We start from the raw sequence: 13,702 nt of genomic DNA, 5'->3' as shown, positions 1-13,702 counted from the left end.
ATTATGTCACATATATTGTAACTTGTAAGTATATATTACAGAAAAATGCATATTTCTGGGAGATTGATACCTATGACCCGACCCACTTTATAGTCAAGAAAAATAAGCATGAAAGAATTTACCAAAAAGAATCACATCACACTACAGTTGCTCTAATCTTCTCCAAATACAAAGCTTCAGACAGGATTTTGTACTGACCCAAAATTTATAGGATTTTCATAGTTTGGATTTATTTTACAAAACATCTTTTAAAAAGGAAAATTATCAATTCTTTCAAGAAGATTATCAAATTATTAGGTAGAGGTATTTTATTGTTACAAGATGAATAGCCAGCAAATGGTGGTGCACATTTTTTAATCATTTATTTACATTTAAAATGTCCCACTCTCTGTCTACCCTCCATAAGCTTCCCATCCCAACCCCTCTCCTTGACCTCTAAGAGTGTGCACACTCACCCACTCCAACTCACCCCTCTAGCAGTCCTCTTCTCTGGGGCATCAAGCTTTTACAGAATCAAGCACTTCTCCTTCCATAGAGGCCAGACGGGGCAGTCCTCTGCTACATATGTAGTAAGTGCCATGGACCTGCCCGTGTATGCTCTTTGACTGGTGGCTTAGTCTCTGGGGACTCTGACAAGTCCTGTTAATTGATACTCTTGTTCATCCCATGGGGTTGCAATTTCCTTCAGCTCCTTCAGTCCTTTTAACTGTTCCATAGGGGTCACTGGGCTCAGTCCAATAGTTGGCATCTGTATCTGTCTCAGGTACTGGCAGAGCCTCTCAGAGGAAATCCATGTCAGGCCCTACACCCTATCTCAGAATTTTGAGCCAGACTTGTTCCTATCTAAAAGAAATACAAGGACAAAAAAAAAAAAAAAAAAAAAAATGGAGCAGAGACTGAACGAAAGGTCATCCAGAGACCCGCCCAACTTGGGATCTATCCTTTGTCTTGCCCTGAAACCAGTGTCTAGGTTTTGCCAGGACTTTACCTTCCTATGCCCCAACACAAGGTCCTCTCCCATGTCACATCCAACATTTCTACCCAGTCAAGATCTACCATGCAACTAATACATTTCAATACTAACTTTAAATATCAATGGCCCCAATTCTCTAATTGAAAGATACAGGCTGGCTAATTAGATCAAGAAATAGAATTCATCTGTCTTCTGTTTACAGGAAACACAGTTTAAAAATAGTCATTGCCTTAGAGTAAAAGGATGGATAAAAGTAATCAAATAGGAGTAGAAGGCAAGTAGATGTTGCTATCTGATTTTCTGACAAAATGATGTCAAACTAAAATTAATCAGAAAAAATAAAGAGGGACATGTCATTCTCATCAAGGGACCAGTTGAGAAGACACTACTGTCCAAAACATATATATACCAAACATATATACAATAAAATTTTGAACCCAATTTCAAAAAAAAATGAAAAAAGATTAGATTTAAGGACACGGATTAATATAAACTAATCAATAGTAGGTGATTAAAATACTTTCTCCAATAGATAGGTCATGTGGAAAAAATAAACATTTATTTCACAAAGTGAAATAAATCAAATGAACTAACGTACCTACAGAATAATTCTACCCAAACACCAAAGAATACACATATTGAAATGATTCCTATATCTCCTCTGGCCAAAATACAATTACACAAATTTACAACAAACAAATCTCCAGGAAATACACTCATGGAGATTAAACAATTCATTACTAAATGATGAATATAGAAAAAGAAATCAAGAAAGAAAAGTGTTCCTAGAACTAAGTGACTGGAAACATAACAGAACCTCAGAGACACATTGAGGAAATTGTATAGTTCCATGTGTCTACATTAAGAAGAGTGGGACCACATAAACTTAAAAAAAAAAATCTGACTTTAGGTTGGAAAAAAGAACATACATATATTACTTGGTGGAACTAAAAACCTTGGAAGAATAAGATCAACCCAAATCCAAATTAGTTGATGCAAGAAATACTACAAGAGCAGATATCAGAAAAGACATGCTTTCTTGGGACCAATGGGGCACAGGTGGCAGGTATTAAAGGAGCTTGCAGAAATGTTCAGATGAGCTTGTTGTGACATTTCTCACCTGCTCTCAGAGTCTGTGTCATTGACTCTGTGCCACCTCACCTGCAACCTGCAAGGGCAGGTAGGGTCAGGCAGCAAGTAGTCTAGGGCACAGGCAACACCCACTGAAGTCAGAAACCAAACCAAAGACACTATCCCTACTCTTTTTCAATACGTGGTTATTACTAGCTGAAGCAATAAAGTATGTGAAGGAAATACAAATAGGGAAAAATAAAATTGTTATTTGTAGAAGACATGACACTATACAATAATGATTCCCAAAATTCTGTGTATAACCTTCCAGAAAAAGTAAATTAAAAATGTGACAGCATACAAAATTAGCTTGAACAAATCAGTAGCTTTTGTATACACCACAAACAAACAGGAGATCATGGACAAACTTCTACTCAGAGGCCTCAAAGAAAATAAGAATAGACCTAAGCAAAGAAGTGAACTTCCGTAATGAAAATGTCAAATCTGTGACGGAGATAAAGACACAAGAAAATGGAAAGAAACACGATGCTTATTATGGGTTAGTAGGCAATGTTGTGAAAATAATTATTTTACAAACATTAAATATAACCAGTATAACTCCATTTTCTTTCATAGGAATAGTAAAAAAGAACCCTAAAATTCATTTGGAAACACAAAAGAGCTGAGATAACCAAAAGAATACCAAACAAAACCAAAAAGTATGTGGGATTACCATTCCAGATTTTAATATATTTTACAGAGCTGTAGGAATAAAAATAATATACTGGCACAAAAACAGTGTAGATCATCAGTGGAACAAAATTGAACACACAAACATGAGTACACATAACTTCAGCCATTTAATATTTATAAGCCTGAGTAGAGAAAGCGTCTTCAACAAGTGATGCTCAGAAAACTGGATGTCTACATAAAGAATGAAATTAAACACATATTTGTCACCTTGCACAAAACTTGATTCCACATGGCTCAAATCCCTAAATCAGACCTGAAAACTAAGTACTCTTAATGATATAGGTGTAGAAAAGGACTTTCTAAATAGTACTCCATGTGGTCTAGAATTAAGGCCAACGACTGACCATAAAACTCAAAATCTGCACATACAGCTAAAATCAAACAAATCTACTTGAAGAGGAGTTCCACAGAACTGAAGATAATCTTTACCAGATATATATCAAAAGATTAATATCCAGACTATGTAAAGAACTCAAAAAATAAAGTACCAATAATCAAATGACCTATTAAAAATGGACTTGAGACCCGAACAAAGAGTTCTCAAAAGAAAAACAGTCTAAGAAGTTTCTAAAAAACTGTTCATCAGCACTAACAATAAGAAATATGAAAACCAAAACTCTGAGATTTCATCTTATATCATTTAACATGGCAAAGATCAATAAAACCACCAACAATAAATACTAGAGAGGGTTGAGGGAAAGAAAACCCACATTTTTCATTGTTGGTGAAATTGAAAACTGGAGCAATCATGAAAATCAGTAAAAAAAAATTATCAAAAAGCCAAAAACAAATGTACTCTATGACCTAGCTATATCACTACTTGGGTTTTTGGGTACATGCCCAAAATATGACATCATATTCCACAATATTCACTTAGCCATGGTCATTGCTGCTGTATCTAAAATAGCTAAATTTCTCTCAAACAAAGAATGGACAATGAGAATGTGATTCCTATACACTGTAGAATACTATTCAGTTATAAAAAAATGAAATAATGTATTTTGCAGGTAAATGTTTGAAAGCAGAAAAGATCACATTGTGTGAGATAATCCAGACCCAGAAAGACATATGTTATATGTTCTGTCTCTTTGGAGTCTTCTAGCCCCAAATCTTTAGAAGTAAGTACATATACTGGAACAACTACAGAACCAGAAAATGAGACTATTGCCAGGGTAGGTGCTTGTGGGTTCAATAGAGAAAGGAAAAGCAGGATATAAATGATCAGATTGGGTAAGTGCCTCTAATTAGGGAGAGAGAAGGGGGTGGCAAAGAGGGTAACATAACTATAAGGATATCTGAAAAAGTCATGCAGAAACATACTATTGACTATACTTTTTAAAAAGCCCTTAAATGTATATAAGTCTATGTATAAATATACATGTAGAGTTTAAATGAAAATTTCTACCTGTGCTAATAACAGTGCTCCCTCCAAGAGCCAAAGACAACTGTTTTTGTTGTTGTAAGTTTTTTTCCTTTTGTTGTAGTTGTTGTTTTTAATGAAAATGTGAAAATGACTTCCATACGCACACATGTTTGAATGATTGGCTTCAGTTGGTGAAACTCTTTGAAACCATTTAGGTGGCATGGCCTTGTTGAAGGAGGTGTGCTACTGTGGTTAGATGTTGGGGTTTCAAAAGTTCCATTTTCAGTCTGTCTCTGTCTCTTTCTCTTCTCTCCCTCACTCCATTCCTCCCTTCCTCCCCCCCCCACCCCCGCAACTTGTGGATCTGGATGTAAGTTCTTAGCTACTGCTCCAGATCCATGCTTCCCTGTCTGCTGCCATGTTGCTTGCATTATGGTCATGGACATCTGAAAGTATAGCAAGATCCCTATTAAATGTTTTCTTGTATTAGTTGCTTGAGTCATGATGTCTCTCCACAGCAATAGAGAAATAACTAAAACAACCACCTAACCACAAATAACAACTACAATCCAACACCAAGCACGAGAGAAACCCTCCTTTCATTATTGGTTAGGGTTGTCCAAGATAGTTCCAATGCATCACAGGCTATTGCTATCATTCTTGTTGCCCCCCAAAGGTGTAAAGTAAATCCATATTGCTGAAAATACCCTACACTTCAGACAAAAGGCCTAGAGTCCCTGAAGCTGGAACTGATTTGTAAACTCCTCCCTGAGAACTAGATTTCATGCTATCAGAAGGCACTAAACAAGCTTCCAAAAGTGGGAAGCAAGCAACAGTCTTACCCAGCTATGATGCTTATGACCCAACACAACAACCAGCATTGCACAATAATCCTAAGGGTGCAGTAGTGGCATTCTTACCTTAGTGGTAACCAACAGCTCTCCAAATTTTTCTGCCTGTTACTGGAAACCTATCCAACTACTCAGGTAAAGTGAAATCATGGTTAGTGGAGAAGAGCCTACCACTACCACTTCTCTCAAATTGTACAATCCCTAACTACATTTTAAGCAACCATGCATACCCATAGATAAGTGAATTCCTCACCCCCATTGAGGAAACTTCAATGTGCAACATATAGAACTCGTTACAGATATCTACAATCAAAGAAAATGAAGACTTGTTTAGCCCTGTCCCAATGGACACATGTACAAATCAACTCATGCACCTATGGTTCAGAGCACATTGTAGAAGAAAGGGGGGAAAGATTGTAAGAGCCAGAATATCAGGAAAGTTGCTGTGAGACTGGCTCCTAGCTGTGTCAGATGCTACACCAGTTAATTCTCACTAAAGTGCCTGTCCAAACTTGAGCTGAGCTAGTACAACAGTAGATATGCCAAAGTGGAGGAGGAAAGATTGTGAGGCCTCGATCCTAAGCCAAGACTAAAGGCAGCTAAGGAATACTGACAGTGGGAGAAAAATCGTCCTACCCAGGGAGGAGCAGATAACTGGTTATCCAATACCAAGTGGTCAACCTTGAAAACATACAAGTATCATATTCAAACTGTTTATCATATTTAGAAATATATATATGTATATACATATATACACGTGACAGTAACTAATAAAAATAGGCCATAATTTTGAAATAGAGCAAAGATGTGTATATGAGAGGGATTAAAGAGATGAGAGGAAACAGGTAAATAATATAATTTTATTATATTAAAATATAAGAATTTTAAAGGAAAAATTTAGTTCTCAAATATATCTAAGATTTGATAAATTGTTTTGTTAAAAAGTTGTGTTGAAAGACAGTCCCATTGTAGTAATGTTAAGTCAAGGTACTTTTCATGATTGTCACAAGAGGTATGCATTCTTTTTTTTCATTTTTTATTGGATATTTTATTTACATTTCAGATGCCATCCCCTTTCCCCACTTCCCCTCTCTAGAAAACCCCTATCCCATGCCCTTTTTTCCTTTTTGCTTTTATACAATTTTTTAAATGTTAATCAAAGGCTTTATAAGTTTGGTAATGCTCAATCAGAAGTGTAACCCAATACCCAACCTAGATATATAAACTATCTTTGACTGGTGGAGACACATGAACATCTGCCTCCATGCCCCGCCTCTGTTTCTCTCTCTCATCACCTAGCTTCTCCTCTCCTTCTTCTTGTCCTCTCCTTACTCCTTCTCTTCCTCTCGGTAGGATTATCTTGTACCTCACTGGTACAAATAGGCATAATTATGCTCTAATTGTATTTTGAGAGAAAAGTTTTATTTTAACAGGAAGGGTTATATGTAGGAAGAGCTAAGAGGTATACATTCATAATGTGTGGTAAAATACCCATCTTTTGCTTTTCACATTCTGTCCTTTGATCAAATAGTATTTGCCTGGTTAATAGGATATAGCAAAGTGAATAGCCTATTTCAATAAAAATAGCAAACCTTTCAATGTCTTGATATCAAATTTATGAAAATTAAAAATTTAATATAAACAATTTTAAAATAAAGGTAAAAAGATAATTCAAAATAATATATAGTATATATGTGATGGCAAGACTAAAATTTCTAAAATGCAGATTTGTTAAGCTATGTTGTTTTGTTGTTATTAGTATTTTTATTCAGTGATATGACTTATATGCTACTTAGGGTTTCAAAGGCTATCATCATTGACTATCACTGGTAGCTTGATGGTGGAAAGATGTATTTTCAAACAAATATAGGTTGTAAGTAGATTTTTTTGCTGTCATAGAACCCTAGGCATTATTTTCAGAGGACATCTACAATTTCTCAAAACTGCCTTCTTTTCTCATCTTCCACCTTTCCTACCTGGCTGCTTCCATTTTCAGGCCTGCAAGGAGAATTTCTAGAGGGAACTAGACCAAGCTCCATGATGTAATGAGGCATCCTATCCCCTTTGCCAGATCCTATCAGAAGCAACTCAGAGGCATTGTCTACAGTCAAAGATGGGGGCCATTATCCAAGGTCATTCACCAGGAGGTGGAGATCATAGGGATCCCTACACCTCCCCACAGAAGATGTGATTATATGACTATGCATTGCTGCATACCTAAAAAAAAAATCACTGGCAATGAACTAGTTCATGTACAAAAGTAACTTAAACAAGTAAAACACCAAGGAAAAAATGACCATTTGGGGAGAATCATCTTATATTCAACCTAAAAAAATGGCAAATATAAAGGTATGTTTTAAATGATGTTTCAAAATTTCTAAATTAACTCTTGATTGAAATGTAATTTCATGGAATAAGAACTGTATTTGGAAAATCAAACATTTTATTTACAGTGACATTTTTAGAACTTTTCAGGCACATGACACAGAAATGCAAAGATATTGGATGCAGTCTATAAGAAATACTGTTTAAATAATGATGAACACATATTTTTTGTGTAATCATCACAATTGTATCTTCAGTGCATTTTATTTTTCAGTTGTTTATAAATAATATGACAAAAACCTCTATATTAGGCAACCCTACAGGTGTTATATTCAAATCTTAATTTTAAGACTTTACATAGTCAAAGCCATCCAAAGTCATAATAATCTTGCCAGAAAGATTACCTTACTTGATTTAAAGCTATTCTTCTGAACCATTGTAATTAAAATATAGTAACACTGACATAACAATAGACACATATATCAATGGAATAGACTAGTGGTCCTATATATAAACCTGCACAGGTACAGACTCCCAACTATTGACAGACTCCAAAAACAATGGAGAAAATAGAAAAAAAGACAGCTTATTTAACAATAATACTGAAAACTTGGATGTCTACACTTAGCAGAATGGAGCTATATGTTTCTTTCATATTGCTCAAAAATCAACTCCAAATGAATCAAAGACGTCAACATAAAACCCCAAACTCTGAAACTGTGGGAAAAAATAGATACTATATATACTACAAGATACATAATTAGGTTAAAAACTTTCTGAAGTGAACTTCACTTGCTCAGGAAATAAGGCAATTGACAAATGAAATTTTATGAAGTTATAAAATTTTTGTACCACAATATATACTCTCAATCAAGTGAACAAGCAGCCTACAGAGAGGAAAAAAATGTGATATGACATAGGAAAAACAAAATTCAAAGATCTCAAGAAACTAAACATTAAAAAAGCAAACAACACAATCAAAAAATGGTTCAGGGAATTAAACATAATTCTCAAAAAAGAATTACAAATAGCTAATAAACATTTAAGAAAGTGTTAAACATTATTAGCCTACAGATAAATGTGAATTAAGAGTTTTTATGATTCAATCTCAATTCAGTTTGATGAATATTACTAAACAAGTGACAGCAAATATTGAAGAAGTTATGAAAAGGAGACTTCTTATGCCTTATCAGTGGGAACATAGACTTGTACCACCCCTTTAGAAATCAATATGTGGTTCCTTGAAAAGCTAAAAGTAAAACTTCTCTGTGATCCATCTATGCCACTCTTGGATATGTCCTAAATGACTTTACTTATTAATTCATGGATCTATTTAGAATATCTAGGTAAAATAATCATCCTAGATGTATGTCAACTAATGAATGGGTAATAAAAAGCAGTACATATGATTAATTTATTTTTTTGCAGCCATAAAAATGAAATGACTTTGAAGAAAATTGATGGGAATGGAAAATATTATACTGAATGAAGTAACTAGGCTCAGAAAGACAACTGAATCCAGAGCCATGCTTCAAATTTAGATTTTGTAAATTTAAATTTGAGTGTATTTACAGAAGGCAATGAACAAGAATGAAGCCATATGGGAAGGTGAAGTAATTGGAGGATATTGACCTGATCAAAAGTCTATGTCTGGGAAAGTTGTGGATCCAAGTCGTAAATACACTACCAGAACTCCCTAAATGAATATATTGTCAAACTGTCTTCAAGGTATGTATTTATTTAGTAGTGAAACTTTCAGTCTGTGGCAGTGAATTTGAGTTTTTGTAGAGAGTGATGGTTAGTAAATAGGTTTACATATGGTCAAAGTGTTGAATAAGGGATTAAGAAAAGAAGAAAGCTAGAAGAGGGTAATAAGGAAATAAATACATTCACAATACACTTAGTATATTTGAGAAACCATCAAAAAATTGAAAGAATAAACATATGCAAAAATGAGAGTTAATAAGGCAAGTTTATCCATTAGTAACTATAAAGACATAGCTCATTTTATCTGAAATAATACTGACAATGCACGGTGAGAATGGTAATGTAGTAATCCAATTTTAGATATTTTTAAACAATGTTATGACAACCATCATAAACACATAATATTAGGACCATCAGGCTCTAAAAAACTTAAAAACTTTTATCAATTAAGTACATTGTGAAACAATAGGATCTTATATAACCAGAGTTGTGAATCAAATTTCATTCAAAAGATGTTAAAGTAAATGCTCAATTACATTCATGAAAGAACTTTAAGATTTTTGTAACATTTGTATCCTGGTAATTCATTGTATTTTCTGTTATTAAACAGTTTGGTACCTTGAGGAAACTAAATCTCAATGAAAAATATTGAGATTATTTTTATCTTGTATCATGTCACACAATAAGTTTATTTTTAGGTTAATCAAGCTGGAGATACTACCTACTGAAGTTGTCTTTGTGGTTCTGGGGGTTATCCTAAGGCCTAAAACAAGGCAACCACCCTCCTTCCCCCAGTCCTTTCTTTTTCATTCCCTCGCTTTTCACTCCGTTGCTCCCTGACTCCCTCCCCACTCCTCCTCCTTCTTTCTTTTTTCTTTAGTTTGACACATCCTCATAGGAACACGAGTAAGGGATTGTTTCTTTTTTTCTTTAAAAAATTTGAGAATCCTATATAATATACTGTAATTAAGTCATTTATACTCTCCTCCCACATATTGTCTCTTAAATTTATGGCCTCTTATTTAATTATTGTTACATGCTTGCACATGTGCACACACTTGTTCATGTGAGTATGACTTAAGACTGAGCACTTGGCATTAGATAACCTATCAGGGTACTTATCACAATAGAAGACTTAGTCTTTCTCTCTCAGTAACCATTAATTGCCTGGAGCTCTTCAACTAAGCATGAGACCCTATGAAAATTTCACCGTCCATATTGAGCCTGTACAGTAAAACAAAGAGATGCCTTTGTAAACTATGTGGTATCTGAAATCGATTATGAGCATTTATCACTGAAACATTGAGTGAATTATTCATATAAAGTACTGACTTAAGAGTATTTTAATTTAATGAATAAGTATGAGCCTCAACTACATTAGAGTTTTCTTGCTTAACTTTAATTTTATTTAAATTATTTCCAGATGCTTATTGCCTTGTAGTGTTCCTTGTTATACGTGTCCTAAAGTAGCAACACATTAAATGATAGGATGGTGCTCAGCTACAGCTCTCTGAAACTTAAAAAATAACAAAATAAATTTCCTCTTGATTGATCAGCTGTCGTGAAGAAAGAATCATTAGTTTACTCTAGTCTCCAAATAAATCCAGAGCTTTAAAGAACTGTGAGCTTATGCTGTAGGTAAAGTGCTAATTACTTTTTCACCAGACACATATGCTTTACCTATTGAATGAGAGGACCATGAGTTTTCCCATCCCTACCTCCATTTCTTTGGGGAGCCAAGGTTTGGCAAAATAATGTGATGCTTAGCATTTTGTGCTGAGCTATCCTTCTATTTCTCTGTACTTTCCCAGTTCTGAATTCTAATACTCTTTCAACCTTTGTCTCTTTAGAAAAAAAATCTATATTCACTATTTTTAAAATTCATTCATTATGTGGGAGTGATCCTAATCTGCCATCTTCATTCATTTCAATAGTAATTGCTAAAATCAGTTACAGTTGATATATGTATTTCACATGAGAATATGATATGTCAGTTACAAAACAGCCATAAGAGGTTGAGGTTCTAGAAAATTAACAGTTAGGTGTTCAAAGCAAAAAGACAGAGTAGATACTGGTGCAGAAAAGTCATACTGAAGACTCAATAAGGGGTTAAAAACACAGATACAGACCTGCCAAAGAACAGAATTTCCAGGCACAAATCCACCTGGCAGGAAGTTGTAAATGTCAGATAGATAAATGTATCATCTTGAAGTGGACCATGTATCCTGGGCAGGAGAAATTATGCTTGGCTTGAGACCCAGGCAGAGTCAAATGTTCATTCTCAGGTGATCTTCTCGAAAAAGTTCCCTAACAAATGACTGTTTCACCACGTGCTATGGAATTTATTGTAGGTCAATTCTTCTTTTTATAGTCTTGTGTAAGGGAATTTTACTGGGTTATATTGATCAGCTCACATTCTAGAATTTCAGATATGACTTGAAATATTCAGGGACAGAATTTTTATGGAAATGATATTACTTCTCTGGTATACTGGTAAATTATGTTTATATTTTTTATACAAAATGCAGTAGAATCAGCAGATGAGACTATATGAGATTTAAAAAGTTTATATACAAAAAAACCCTACCAATAGACAAAAAAGATCAAGAATGGTGGAAAAATCTTTATCAGCTATACTTCAAATGGGGGGCTAATATTCATAATTTAAAAATAATAGGAATAATTAAACACCAATGAAACAAAATTGACAATGGGCAAAGGAGCTGATGAAATAAATATATATTCTCAATGTTCAAACAGATTAAAATTACTGTGAGATACCATCTCGCTCTAGTCAGAATGGCTATCTTAAGAAATTTGGCTTTCTTCAGATTCTGTTGTTATATCTCCCTTTTCATTTCTGATTTTGTTAATTTGGATACTGTCTCTGTGACCTCTGGTTGGTCTGGCTAAAAGTTTATCTATCTTGTTGATTTTCTCAAAGAACCAGCTCCTAGTTTTATTGATTCTCTGTATAGTTCCTTTACTTTCTATTGGTTGATTTCAGCCCTGATTTTGATTATTTTCTGCTGTCTACTCTTGGGTGTATTTCTTTTGTTTTTCTATAGCTTTCAGGTGTGCTCTTAAGCTGGTAGTGTGCTCTCTCCAGCTTCTATTTGAAGGCACTTAGAACTGAGTTTTCCTAACAGAAACTAAGAAAATTCAAAACATCATCAGATAAAAGACTATGTTCAACAAAACTGGAAAATCTGGATGAAATGGACAATTTTCTAGACAGATACCAAATACCAAAGTTAAATCAGGATCACTTGATTTAACCCTCCAAACAGTCCCATAAACCCTAAAAAATAGAACCAGTCATTAAAAGTCTCCCAACCAAAAAAAGGCCAGGACTAGAGGGGTTTAGTGCAGAATTCTATCAAACCTTCAAAGAAGACATAATACCAATACTCTTCCAACTATTCCACAAAATAGAAACAGAAGGACACTACCGAATTCATTCACACAGTTAGGCTGTGTATTCTATTCTCCCTTGGAGGTGGAATGGTTTCTGTCTAGTCAGAACTTGTCACAATTTTTTTTCATAGAGGACTTCATAAGAGATTTTTTTCTACTTCTATGATGTTTAATGCTCCATATAGATTTTAAAACTGGTTGAGTGCATATTACTTTTAGCTTAAGAAGATATCATGTATATTTAAGAGGCATTTAACTATTATAAAATATTTTGATATCTTAAAAAAAGAAATTTGGCAAAAAATGTAGCAGAGCATATAGGGAAAGGACAATCCTTGTTTACTGCTTGTAGAATTGCAATTTAATAAAGCTAGTGTGGAAATTAACTTGGCAATACTTCAAAAAATTAAAAATAGAACTGCTATGTGATCAAGCTATGTCAGTCATGGATGTGTACCTCAACAGTCCCTAAATTACTCCAGAAATAATTGTACATTTATGTTTATTATTGCTCCATGCACAATAGCAAAAAATGACAAGAGCCTAGATGTCCATCAGCTGCTGAATGGATAATAAAAATGTAGTGCAATATACATCATGGAGTATTATTCAACAATAATGAAAAGTGAAAATGTATGGACATAGAAAGCATAATGTTAAGTGATGTGATCCAAACTCAGAAAGAAACAAAACCCAACATATTCTCCCACAAGTCTATTGCTAGCCTATAATGTATACATTCATATATGTAAATAAGCATACACATAGGTGACGTCTAAAAACTTAGAAAGGAGATCTAGATAGGTGATGAGAAAAAATAGAATATATTCAAAAGTATATATGAATTATAAAAGTATTATTTGCCCCTAATTTAAACTCCATTAGAATCATCATCCATGGTGGATTGTGAGTTTAACTTTCTGGGTATTTATGAAGTAATTATTTTTCACATTCTAAAGAATGCAGCATGCATTATTATTTTAAGAAAGTGACTGAAAGTTTGATTTTGTTTTTAATTTCACTGTCCATTAATGCAATAGAAATTAGGCACATGAGTCATAAAAAAATATATAAAGCTATTTCTTCTAACTTCAACTCCATTTTAGTCACTCCTCCATGATGGATAATATGAATTTAGCTTTACTGAGTTACTAAGTATATTTGACACATTGCTCCATTTAGAACAAATGATGTCTTTTCAGTATGTTCCAATGTGAGGGTTTTTTAACTTCGAAAGGTCCC

Source organism: Arvicanthis niloticus, chromosome 4, assembly GCF_011762505.2.
Source record: "Arvicanthis niloticus isolate mArvNil1 chromosome 4, mArvNil1.pat.X, whole genome shotgun sequence".
Classification (NCBI taxonomy): domain Eukaryota; kingdom Metazoa; phylum Chordata; class Mammalia; order Rodentia; family Muridae; genus Arvicanthis; species Arvicanthis niloticus.
Note: the sequence above shows the minus strand (reverse complement) of the source record.